The following is a 13,706-nucleotide window of genomic DNA, read 5'->3' on the forward strand; positions in this document are numbered from 1 at the left end:
TAATACAGTAATTAGTGCTAATACTACACTGTCATGGTACTAATGACACAAATAAATAAGAAAAAAAATAAAAATAAAAATTAAAGGTCGCACGCAGACAGGAATTATGGGGCCCCTTACACAGCTTCAGGCATGGGCCCCCTGGAGAAAAGAAGAAATAAAGAAAAATATATATAAAAAAAGGGGGGTAGCCATCCGGGGCCCTGGGAAACTCTGGCCCCTTTAATAAAAAGAAAAAAAAAAAATATATATAAAAAAAAATGTAAAAAAATATATATATATATATATTTTTTTTAAAAGGGGGGTTGACATCTGGGCCCTGGGGACCTATATATATATATATATATATATATATATATATATATAAAAAAAGGGGGGTTGCCATCTGGGGCCCTAGGGACCTCTATAAATATATAAAAATTAAAAAAAAAAAAAAAAAAATAGAAAGAAATTACAAAAAAAGGGGGGTTGCCATCCGGGACCTCTGGGCCCTTTAATCATAATAATAATAAAAAAAAAAGAAACCTCTAGGCCCTTTAATAAAAAATAAATAAAAAAATATATATATAAAAAAATAAACATTTTTAAAAAGGGGGGTTGCCACATGGGGCCCTGGGGACCTCTGAGCCCTTTAATAAAAAAAAATATATATATATATATATATATATATAAATACATTTAAAAAAAAAGAAAGAAAAAATAATAATAATAAAAAAAGAATATATATATAAAAAAAAAGATTTTTTTATATAAAAAAAGGGGGGGGGGGGGTTGCCATCCGGGTCCCTGGGGACCTCTGGGCCCTTTAATAAAAATAATAAAAAATACATATGTATATATATATACCTCTGGGCCCTTTAATAAAAAATTAAATACAAATATATTAAAAAATATATATTTTTTTTATATAAAAAAAAAAGGGGGGGGGGGGTTGCCATCCGGGCCCCTTACAGGTGTACTGTCTGTACCCCCCTGATGGCGGCCCTGGACGCAGAAGCGAACACATACGTGCAGCGCCCGCATATTAAAAAGGTGTTCAAACCACACATGTGAGGTATTGCCGCGATCAAATTTGTTCAAAGGGTGTTGGCCGTGAACTTGTTCTGCATACAAACAGCAAAAGCTTTTAACCACTTCCATACAGGGCACTTACGCACCTTCCTGCCCAGGCCAATTTTCAGCTTTCAGCGCTGTCGCACTTTGAATGGCAATTGTGCGGTCATGCTACACTGTACCCAAACAAATTGGCGTCCTTTTTTCCCCACAAATAGAGCTTTCTTTTGGTGGTATTTGATCACCTCTGCGATTTTTTTTTGTGCAACAACTAAAAAAAGACTAAAAAGTTTGAAAAAAAAATACGTTTTTATTTTTTTCTGTTAATTTTTTTGTAAATAAGTAAGTTTTCTCTTTCCTTCTTTGGTGGCGCTGGTATGCGGCACTGATGGACACTCATAGGCGGCACTGATGGGCACACATAGGCAGCACTGATGGGCACTCATGGGCGGCACTGATGGATACTTATGGGTGGCACAGATGGGCACTGATAGGTGGGCACTGGGCATGGATGGGCACTGTGGGGTGGCACTGATGGACACTGTGGGGTGGGACTGATGGACACTGTGAGGTGGGACTGATGGACACTGTGGGGCAGCACTGATTTATCCATGTTGCCAGTCAGTGCCCATTTGTGGGCACTGATTGGCATCTTTTTTATTTTTTACTGCTTTTTTTTTTTCCCACTGACTTTTTTTTGTTTGTTGTTGCCCCCCTTTTTTTTTTTGCCCTTCCCTGGTGGTCCAGTGTGGCGATCTGAGGGGGTGCCATCAACGGCTCTTCCTGTTTACATTGTGATCAGCCATGATTGGACACTGCTGATCACGTGGTAAAGAGCCTCCGCCGGACTAACACCCCGCATCACTGATCGCCGTGCTGCGCGCCCCCACGGGTGCGCGCGGCATAAAATCCTGCAGGACGTCCAGTCAGGATTGTGTAACCACTTCCCGGACGTAAATCCCCTATGGACCGGGCGGGAAGTGGTTAAAGAAAACTCTATTTGTGGGGAAAAAAGGACGCCAATTTTGTTTGGGAGCCACGTCGCACGACTGCGCAATTGTCTGTTAAAGAAACGCAGTGCGAATCTCAAAAAGGTCCTTTACCTGCCTATTGGCCCGGGGCTTAAGTGGTTAAAATAACGCTGTGCCGTTCCGTATCCCAAAATATGGCCTGGTCATGAAGGGGGGGGGGGGTTAAATAAAAGCCATTGTGGAGATGTCAGACAGGAAATAAATGGAAGAACAGCACATCGTTTCCTCTCCACTTGTTACTTTGTTTTCGGATTCCGGAAATGACCGTTGCCGTTTCGGAAACAGCTGGAGAAGCCATCTCCCGGTTACCAGGGGCAACGCCACCACGTGACCCCAGCCGCGTGCGCACCCCCCCTCCATTTCTTCTCTTCCTCGTGTCAGACTCTTCTCTCTAGCCCCGCCCTCCCAAGCTCAAGCCGCGTGCCCGGGCCACGCGCGCTCACCGTCCCCATGGCAACGCATCGCGTGACTGCAGCAGATTTCCCGCGTCACCCCTCTGTAGGCTCCTCCCTGCGCCAGGAAAGGGTTAATAAAAGCGTCTTCGTCGTCAGAGAAAGGAGAGCCCCGTCACGTGTCCGGCGGAGGCTGGTATGTGCGTCAGAGGCACGGCCCCGCCCACTCCTAACCACAAAGGCACAAAAAAGCCGCGAAAAAAAAGCGAAACAGCTGTCAGTGGCATTATTCACATTGAGCGAGGTGACAACATAAATAAAGGCCGCTTTCCTCAGGCACGGCGGTGACATCGTCTGTGTTATAAGCAGCGCTGTGACAACGTATGATATAGCCGTGAGGTAAAAATGAAAGGAACGGGACAGGCCTGGGCGTGGCTAGGAAGAGGCGAAAGCGGGCGTGGCTAGGAAGAGGCAAAGGTGGGCGTGGCCGGCAGTGCGTGCCTCGCGCCGAGGGCGGGGGGGAGGTTCCATTGGGCGCCGCGTTGCCATGGCGACTCGGTGGGGGATTTGGTGGCGTTGCTTGTACGCGGATGGAGGGAGCAGCTGCTGATCTCTGACACATTCCCCCCTATAGAGGCTCCGCACTGCCACAGCGTACCGGGGCACGGTTCATGCCGGTGAGTAGACACCGCGGCGGAGGGGACCGGCGGGTAGGCCGGGGTGATATGGGAATGTGGAGAGCAGCTTCCTCATGACTGGGGAGGAGCATGGACGGGGGGTGGGGGGGGAGACATTGTGTGGAGCTGTGACTGGAGTCATGTGTTCATAGGAGACTATCTGTGTATTGGGGGCCATTCATCATCAACTGACCACACAGGGGCCACATGGGGCCCCTTATCATCCCATGTCCAGGGAAGGGTCACATGGACATTGTTTGTGGGTCCCACATGGAGCCTTTATTATCACCAATAATAGATCAATTATGACCAATAATAGATCACAGGCAATGTTTTGGGGACCAGTCCTTGTCACATGGTCAATGTTTTGGGGACCAGTCCTTGTCACATGGTCAATGTTTTGGGGACCAGTCCTTGTCACATGGTCAATGTTTTGGGGACCTCTTATTATCACATGGTCAATGTTTTGGGGACCAGTCCTTGTCACATGGTCAATGTTTTGGGGACCAGTCCTTGTCACATGGTCAATGTTTTGGGAACCCTTATCACATGACCAATGAAGGGTCACGTGGTCAATGTTTTGGGGACCCTCATTGCATGATCCATTGAGGCTCACATGGTCAGTATTTTGGGGACCCTCATCGCATTACCAATGAAGGGGTCACATGGTCAGTATTTTGGGGACCATCATTACATGATCCATTGAGGCTCACATGGTCAGTATTTTGGGGACCCTCATCGCATGACCAATGAAGGGTCAAATGGTCAGTGTTTTGGGGACCCACATGGAGCCTTTATTATCCCATGACCAATAGATCACAATGTTTTGGGGCCCTTTATTATCACATGACCATTGAAGATCTGCGTTGACAATGTTTTGGGCCCCACATCATCAAATGACCTATACAATATCCTATAGACAATGTTTTGGGGACCAGTCCCTGTCACATGGTCAATGTTTGGGGGGGGGGGGCGCTGTCCTCCTTACATGACCAATTGAGAGTCACATGGACAATGTTTTGGGGACCCTCATGGCATGTCCAATTGAGGGTCACATGGACAGTGTTTTGGGGACCCTCATGGCATGTCCAATTGAGGGTCACATGGACAGTGTTTTGGGGACCCTCATGGCATGTTCAATGAAGGGTCACATGGATAGTGTTTTGGGGACCCTCATGGCATGTCCAATTGAGGGTCACATGGACAGTGTTTGGGGGACCCTCATGGCATGTCCAATTGAGGGTCACATGGACAGTGTTTTGGGGACCCTCATGGCATGTTCAATGAAGGGTCACATGGATAGTGTTTTGGGGACCCTCATGGCATGTCCAATTGAGGGTCACATGGACAGTGTTTTGGGGACCCTCATGGCATGTCCAATTGAGGGTCACATGGATAGTGTTTTGGGGACCCTCATGGCATGTCCAATTGAGGGTCACATGGACAGTGTTTGGGGGACCCTCATGGCATGTCCAATTGAGGGTCACATGGACAGTGTTTTGGGGACCCTCATGGCATGTTCAATGAAGGGTCACATGGATAGTGTTTTGGGGACCCTCATGGCATGTCCAATTGAGGGTCACATGGACAATGTTTTGGGGACCCTCATGGCATGTCTAATTGAGGGTCACATGGACAGTGTTTTGGGGACCCTCATGACATGTCTAATTGAGGGTCACATGGACAATGTTTTAGGCCCCTTTATCACATGTCCAATTAAGGGTCACAAGGACAATGTTTTGGTGCCCCCTTATCACATGTCCAAGGAAGGGTCACATGGACAGTGTTTTGGGGCACCATAGGGGCCCTTTTTAATCACCAAAAAACAATCATGTAGACCAGAGGGATGCAATTAGTGAACATCCAGCAGTTGCAAAACTACAAGTCCCATCATGCCTCTGCCCCTGGGTTTCATGCTTGTGGCTGTCAGAGTCTTGCTATGCATCATGGGACTTGTAGTTCTGAAACAACTGGAGGTCCGTTAATTGCATATCCCTGATGTAGCCAATGTTTTGGTGCCCCTTATCATATGACCAATGAGAGAACACATAGACAAAAGTTTTGGGGAACATTCATCGTCACATGACCAATGAAGGGTCACATGGACAATATTTCTGGGACCCCTTATCACACAGACATCATTTTGGGACCTTTTTAATCACATGTTCCTTGAAGGATCACATAGATTAGGTTTCGGGGGCCCCCTTATTGTTGCATAGCCAATGAAGGACCCCCTATAAAACCCTCCATCCCATGGATAAGGTTTCGGGGGCAATGCAGAGGCTCCTAATCATCACATGTCCCATGAAGGATCACATAGATGAGGTTTCGGGGGCCCCCTTATTGTTGCATAGCCAATGAAGGACCCCCTATAAAACCCTCCATCCCATGGATAAGGTTTCGGGGGCAATGCAGAGGCTCTTAATCATCACATGTCCCATGAAGGATCATATAGACATTGTTATGAGACCCTTCTCAATCGCATATACAATGGGGGTCACATAGATATCGTTTTTGGGCCTCTAAAGGACCCTTTATTGTCACATGCTCCATGAAAGGGTACATAACATTTCGGGGCCCCACAGTTACCCTTCATGAAGACCCATCAAATGAAGGATCATATAGGCATTGTTTTCAGAACCACGTCTGACAATAACACAGAATTGTCCTGCGTTCTCCCTCTGCCAGTACATGTGGGTGTATGGTGAGCATGGTCGGTGTGCCGTGTCCTCTGGCCATGTTTATTGTTTGTGGCCTAGAGATGTCTATGAAGGATGAATGGTGTGACGGGGATTCCTCTGGCCATGTTCATTGTCTGGAGCTGTGCTTGCTTAGCTTGTGTCCCAGATAAGCCATTGTATATAATGGGGAGGGGGGGGGGGGGGGGGTGTGCGCCAATTTTTAGAAAACACCAGGAGGAGGGTTCTATACAGATGGAGTTCAGAGCTCTTACTACATGATCACATAGCATTGTTTTGGGACCATGTAGGGACCCTTTATGATCACATGCTTGATGAACTGTCCTGAAATGTTGTCTCTCCTTGTGATCATGTAATAAAGAAGAGCTCCGCACGTTGTGTCCAGCTTGTCGAGGTTCTGATCACATTTCCTATTAATGTTCACTGTGACCAATCAGGAGTCCGTACAGAACCCTCCTAACCACATGCCAAGTCTCAGTATAAAGTGTGGGAAGAATCTACTCCATAAAGGCAGATGAAGTGTGCAGTCTGTGATCTAGGTCTGCACCTTTAGATCAGATCACATGCACATCTATTATATAAGGAGCAATGTACCTGAAAATGATACAAAATTGCCATTAGTTCACCCCCCTACTAATAGATCCATGTGTACCATCTAGTATTAGTAGATGATGTGGCTGCACCTCCTGGTATTGGTAGATGGCGTGGCTGCGCCTCCTGGTATTGGTAGATGGCGTGGCTGCGCCTCCTGGTATTGGTAGATGGCGTGGCTGCGCCGCCTGGTATTGGTAGATGGCGTGGCTGCGCCTCCTGGTATTGGTAGATGGCGTGGCTGCGCCTCCTGGTATTGGTAGATGGCGTGGCTGCGCCTCCTGGTATTGGTAGATGGCGTGGCTGCGCCTCCTGGTATTGGTAGATGGCGTGGCTGCGCCTCCTGGTATTGGTAGATGGCGTGGCTGCGCCTCCTGGTATTGGTAGATGGCGTGGCTGCGCCGCCTGGTATTGGTAGATGGCGTGGCTGCGCCGCCTGGTATTGGTAGATGGCGTGGCTGCGCCGCCTGGTATTGGTAGATGACGTGGCTGCGCCGCCTGGTATTGGTAGATGACGTGGCTGCGCCGCCTGGTATTTGTAGATGCCGTGGCTGCGCCGCCTGGTATTGGTAGATGGCGTGGCTGCGCCTCCTGGTATTGGTAGATGGCGTGGCTGCGCCTCCTGGTATTGGTAGATGGCGTGGCTGCGCCTCCTGGTATTGGTAGATGGCGTGGCTGCGCCTCCTGGTATTGGTAGATGGCGTGGCTGCGCCTCCTGGTATTGGTAGATGGCGTGGCTGCGCCGCCTGGTATTGGTAGATGGCGTGGCTGCGCCGCCTGGTATTGGTAGATGGCGTGGCTGCGCCGCCTGGTATTGGTAGATGGCGTGGCTGCGCCGCCTGGTATTGGTAGATGGCGTGGCTGCGCCGCCTGGTATTGGTAGATGGCGTGGCTGCGCCGCCTGGTATTGGTAGATGGCGTGGCTGCGCCGCCTGGTATTGGTAGATGGCGTGGCTGCGCCGCCTGGTATTGGTAGATGGCGTGGCTGCGCCGCCTGGTATTGGTAGATGGCGTGGCTGCGCCGCCTGGTATTGGTAGATGGCGTGGCTGCGCCGCCTGGTATTGGTAGATGGCGTGGCTGCGCCGCCTGGTATTGGTAGATGGCGTGGCTGCGCCTCCTGGTATTGGTAGATGGCGTGGCTGCGCCTCCTGGTATTGGTAGATGACGTGCGGCTGCGCCGCCTGGTATTGGTAGATGGCGTGGCTGCGCCTTCTGGTATTGGTAGATGACGTGGCTGTGCCGCCTGGTATTGGTAGATGACGTGGGTGTAAGGTTTGAACCATGCATGACACCGATCAGTGTTATTGGATCCCATGGAAGTTGGTGACGGGAGTCAATCATGTCTGGAGACTTGATCCAGAAGGAGGGGGGATGACAATATTTTGATTTATTATACCCAAAGTTTAGGAAGATTACTTTGTATAATGTGATTCGGGTTTGTTTTTTATCATCAATCAGATGTCCTTGACATACATATGTATTATAAGAGTGACATCCCTGAATGTGATACCACACTGTCTGTCTTTAATGTGGGTGTGTGGTGAGCATGGTTAGTGTCCTCTGATCCTATGTATTGTTTGTGGGTGGAGGAATGCCAGTCTATCTATGATGGGTGGCTCATGTGACCAGGGGTTCCCTGCTCTGGGCCCTATGACATGCTAGAACACATCTGTGTATTACTTGGAATTAGTAGATCATGGGGGGGGGGTCAGGTATGACGCTTCAGCCTGCATGTTTGTGCACGGCATTGATCAGCCAGTGTGCTTGGATTCCAAGGAAGTGGATGATGCCTGGGGGTCCTGATCCAGTGTAACTACAGGAATGCCAATTATAAAAAGGGGGGGCGGCACGTAAGGAAGGTGCTATGGGAAGCATATGTTTAGTCTGTGATCCAGGTTTGCCCAGCTTTAATTGACCTAAAAGTGTATCTGAAGTAGAAACCTCTCCAAAAAATGATTCAAAATTGTTCTCCCTCCACTAATGAATCTGGATGTATGGTGAGCATGGTCAGTATGGGGGTCTGTGTATTGTGGGGGGGCCGGAGATGTGTGGATGGAGGGATACCAGTCTATGACGGATGAGTTGTGTGACCGGGGATTCCCATCTTTGGTCTCATTTTGATATAATGACCTAGAATTATGCCCCGTACACACCATCACTTTATGTGATGAAAAAAAAAGACATTTTCTGTGAAGTAAAAAACGACGTTTTTGAAACTTCAATTTTCAAAGACGAAGTTGCCTACACACCATCGTTTTTCTCACAATGTTCTAGCAAAGCGAAGGTTACGTTCCACCACGTTTTTCTATTGAAGCTCGCTTCATAAGTAGCTTCTGGGCATGCGCGGATGAAAAAACGTCGTTTTAAACAACGTTTTTGCTACACACGGTCAATTTCTGTGAAGTAAAAGTTGACGTTTTGAAAAACGACACATAAAATTGAAGCATGCTTCAATTTTTTTTGGTCGTTTTTTAGAAGACATAAAACGACGTTTCCCCCACACACGGTCAATTAAAGTGACTTTTTAAAAACGTCATTTTTTTTCATCACATAAAACGACCATGTGTACGCGGCATTAGTGGCTCATGCAGTGGTAAGGTATGAACCGCGCAAGCTCCATTCACAATAATGTGTTTTTTAAAGCATGTTGAACCGCGCAAGCTCCATTCACAATAATGCGTTTTTTGATGCATTTTGCAGAAATGTAGGGAAATATTTTAACATGGTTTCCTATGGAACATGTTCACATCAATGCTTTTTTGTGCTTCTGCGTTTTTGGAAAGGGTCAGGGACTTTTTTGTCCTGCAAAAAGCAGCATTTTGTATGTAGTATAATTCAACGGGGCCGCATCCAAAACGCAGGTACTGCGTTTTTGCCACGTTTTGTGTTTTTTTTTTTAAACCTGTTTATAGCTGGTTGTTAAAGGAAATGTAAAAAAAATAAAAATTGCTGATAAAAAAAAAGCCGCATCGAAAAACGCAGCAAGCACCGCAAAAAGCACTGCAAAAATGCTCAAAAGCAACATGCATGGGTGTGAATCCAGCCTAAGAAGAGGGTGTACACAGGGCTGCCAATTCTAGAAAACAGGGAGTTTTTGGGTACTGCATGTTTATTATTATTATTATTATTATTATACAGGATGTATATAGTGCCAACAGTTTACTCAGCGCTTTACAATATAAAAGGGAGACAATACAATAAAATACAAGAGATTCCGTGATTGGGATCAGCTGTCATTGACATACATGTGCATTATAAGTATCTGGAAATGATTCTCCTCCCTGCACCCTCTACTAATAGATGTGGGTGTATGGTTGGTGTTCCGTGGCCTGGAGATGTGTGGCTCCAGCCTGTCAATCAATGGGGGTAGGTGAGTTGTGTGATCAGGGATTCCTAGCCGGGCCCCATGATATAACAACCCCATATACAATCAGCAGATCATGTCAGGGTCCGGTATGAACTGTTCCTGACTCGTTGGCCTGCCTGGCACTGATCAGACAGTATTATTGGATCCCATGTCAGTGGGTGGTGCCTGGACTCTGGAGCTTTGATCCAGAGAAGGAGGGGTGCTGGCCCCATTTTTTTACTCTTAGCCCTACAATAGGCTGGCTGTGCACAACATGCTGAGCAATCAGACATGGGCTGGGGAGAGGGTGGTGCTCTCTGTGATATGGCAGGCTTTGTTTCCACTTAACCTTTTAGCTGCTAGTTGTTGAATGAGGGGAATGCCACGTCTGAGCTCTCACTTCCTCGCCTCCAGTCTATAGAGAGCACAATACTGAGGAGGGCACAGAGCACTCCGCTTTTATTCTGCATCCTGTTTTGCTTGCAGCTTTCTTTATCAAACTCCTATTTCCTGTTTTTTTTTTCTTCTTTCTTTTTCTTTCTTCTCTGTTCTTAGGCTAATGCAATCAGGTCTGTTGGCAATAAAACAAAAACTGCATGTATAACATTGAACAAGGGTTGCTGTACTTTGCTCTGGGTGTTGTCGATTTTTACTTTGAACATCATGACTGGTAACTTTCTGTGTAGGCTGACGGTTTATTATTGCGATAAAGTGGAACGATCTTAAATGATAGCCTGAATATGATGCAGTTTGTCATTAACAGTAACACAGCAGACTTTGTTTGAGTCTCTGCGGAAAAGTTTTATTATCCGGGAAAAAGTGTTATTTTTCAGCTTTCTTTACCAGATGAAGCTGGCCAGCAAAAGTGGCAGTTAGTGGGTTGAGCAGGGCCAATCCGCCCTATAGGCTCACTATGCAAGCCGCTTAGGGCCCTGCATAGCTGCGGCGGAGGGCCCCCTAAATTACTAGCCTGGTGAGAAGTCATTTTTGGCCCCTCACCCCGCTTCTCAACTCGCTGGCTGCATGGGAGAAGAGGTAAGAAGTCAGCACCCCCCGCTTCTAACTTTAATGTAAGATGTAATTTCCGACAGCAGAACACCCCCTCCCCCGCTTCTCAACTTTAATGTGACATACATGTCATTTTCGCAGCCCCCCCGCTTAATGAGGTCAGGATCGGCACTGGGGTTGAGACAAAGCAATTAACACTGATAGGGGTGCCTACAATTGTCAAATTGTATTATTTTCTGTTAAGCTTTTATCCCAAAAAGGAAATTTTTTATTTTTATTATTATTATTGCTTAACCACTTCAGCCCCAAAAGAATTTACCCCCTTCCTGACCAGAGTACTTTTTGCGATTCGGCACTGCGTTGCCTTAACCAGGGCTGTGGAGTCGGTAGATAAATGTTCCGACTCCTCAGTTTTATGTACTTCCGACTCCGACTCCGACTCCTCTGTATTAATATGCAAATGTATTTTATACATTCCTTGAGGGAAAGAAACGCAACCTATCACAGGACTACTGGCTGGGAAGCCAACAGTCTACTGTATTGCACAGTTTAAGCAAAAGACAAACACAATGAAAACAATCAAGTGGCTGGATAGTAGCAGCAGGCATAAACATCAGGAACAGGATCTTTACCAGTTCAAAAATACAAACCACATTATTTGGTTGTTTTAGAACAAAAACAAAGCTGATCTATAATGAACCAAAAACAAAATCTGTAAAACCTAGAAATGGTTTATATTAATCTTGAAATGTAGTTATAGGCTTAGCAAATGCAAATCAATTCAATGTAGAGTTCTAAGGAAGAGAATTGCCTCTGCCAGATCCTCTTTCATAGAGGCTCTTAAGTCAGACTTTATTATTTTTAGGGCTGAAAATAATCTTTCGACACTGACTTGGGTGGGTGGCATTGCAGTAACTATTCTGGCCACATCACGAACGATCTCTGGATAAACAAGGATGGCTTCTTCAACAGTAAGTTTTGATGAGCGATCATACTTTTCAACTTCTTTTAGTGCTTTATAAAACTCCTGTTGGAATTTTTTTTTATTTGGACACTTACTGGTTCTCTAACATGCGTTCCCTGTAAAAGCAGAACACAACACTATGGAAAGTATAAGTATTGCAGCTCCTAATTGTGCGTTGCGTGCCATATAGTGAAGCACATGAAAAGCATGCTTCTTCACGGTCACTTAACGTGTTCGTTTTGCGGTTACGTGAGGCACTGCATGCATTGGTCTTTATTCTTACAGTAGTCATTAATTATAACTTTTTGTGAATTGAGACATTTAAACTTGCTTTTTTTTATTTTTTTTTATTCCAATCTAAATTTAGTAGGAGTCGGTACATTGTTTGCCGACTCCGACTCCAGGTACCCAAAATTTCCCCCGACTCCACAGCCCTGGCCTTAACTGACAATTGCGCGGTCGTGCAACGTGGTACCCAAACAAAATTGTCATTTTTTCCCCTCCACAAATAGAGCTTTCCTTTGGTGGTATTTGATTACCTCTGCTTTTTATTTTTATTTTTTTGTGCTATAAACAAAAAAAATGGCAATTAAAAAATGTTTTTCTTTTTTTTCTTTCTGCTATAATGCACATCTCCAAACATATATAAACTGATTTATTCATCAGTTTAGGCCAATATGTATTCTGCTGCATATTTTTGATAGAAAAATCCCGATAAGCGTTTATTGATTTATTTACGCAAATATTATAACGCCTACAAACTATGGTATACATTTTTATGGATTTATTTTTTATGTACTAGTAATGGCAACGATCAGCGACTTATAGTGGGGGACTGTGATTCTGAGGCGGACAATTGGACACTAACTGACACTTTGTGGGAACCAGTGATACTAATACAGTAATCGGTGCTAAAAAAATATGCACCGTTGCTGTATTAATGACACTGGCTGGGAAGTAGTTAAAATCAGGAGCGATCAAAGGGGTTAACTGCGTGCTTTTACTAGGGGGAGCAATGTGTTTTTTTTTTTTTTATTCGTCCCTGCTATTTCAGACATGATGATTTTGCATTTGCGGAAAAGTTTTACAGGTCAATGCAAAACGGCGCTTACAGGAGTAGAAGTGCGTTGAGCCATACATGCTTCCTGCAGCTCCCTGGGTACAGGGAGCAAATTTTTTTTAAAAATAATAATAAATGTGTGTGCATTAAATGGTAGTTACACAATTCTCAGCAGTGCTCCTCTCCACTGGCTTCTTGTGGAATTACAGACTACAGATGTGGATGAATGATGATTTAGGGGTCTATTGTTCTTATTCAGCACAGCAGTGGCAGCCAGTTTAATGAACTGCTCCATGTGTAAATGGAATGTTGTGTTTAGTTTTGCTTGCTGTGTGCTCTTTGTCCTCCAATAGCTTGAACTCTGTTTGCTTTATAGCCTCTGCTATACACTCTTCATTAAGAGAGGCGACTCCTTTTGCTGCTGAACAATCTGGGGTCCTCCTTTTTGTAGACACACCTGGCTGCGGGGGCTGCCCTGCAATTATCTCCAGAAGTTCCAAGGTCAAAGAATGGTATTGCCTATTGTGAAGGATTCCATTTTGCTTTGAATTGTGACCGACACGTGGTGTAAGAAAGCTGAGTTGGCAGTAGCTTGTTACCGGCTTGGCCTGTTCCTCCACCCTGTGCCCTCACAGCCCTTTTGTGTATTTCAACATTCCTCCATACCTGTACTCATGTAATGTCTCTGGGGATTGGAGCTTCCTCTCTGTTTATGCTACCTGACAGCTGGTTTAAATGCTGCGCGTCCCCTGATCATTAAGGGATGTTCAGTGACGGTCTCATTACTGTTTTTAAACCTGAACTCTAGGTTGATCTTAAAAAAATATATATATTTATTATTATTTTCCCCAGAGTAAAATATTAATCAATTTTTAAATATTAGT

General features: G+C 45.6%; 1 protein-coding gene across 1 annotated transcript in view; it reads left to right on the plus strand.

Moving 5' to 3' along the window:
- The first annotated feature begins 3,024 nt into the window (after window positions 1–3,024).
- Window positions 3,025–13,706, plus strand: part of FOXN2 (forkhead box N2) — a 69,313-nt gene continuing 58,631 nt past the window's right edge. Inside the window, exon 1 of the mRNA XM_040351591.1 lies at window positions 3,025–3,153. The gene's annotated coding sequence lies outside the window, so the exon portion shown is untranslated. The remainder of the gene's footprint in view (window positions 3,154–13,706) is intronic.

The sequence above is a fragment of the Rana temporaria genome, chromosome 4, assembly GCF_905171775.1.
Source record: "Rana temporaria chromosome 4, aRanTem1.1, whole genome shotgun sequence".
NCBI classification, from domain to species: Eukaryota; Metazoa; Chordata; class Amphibia; order Anura; family Ranidae; genus Rana; species Rana temporaria.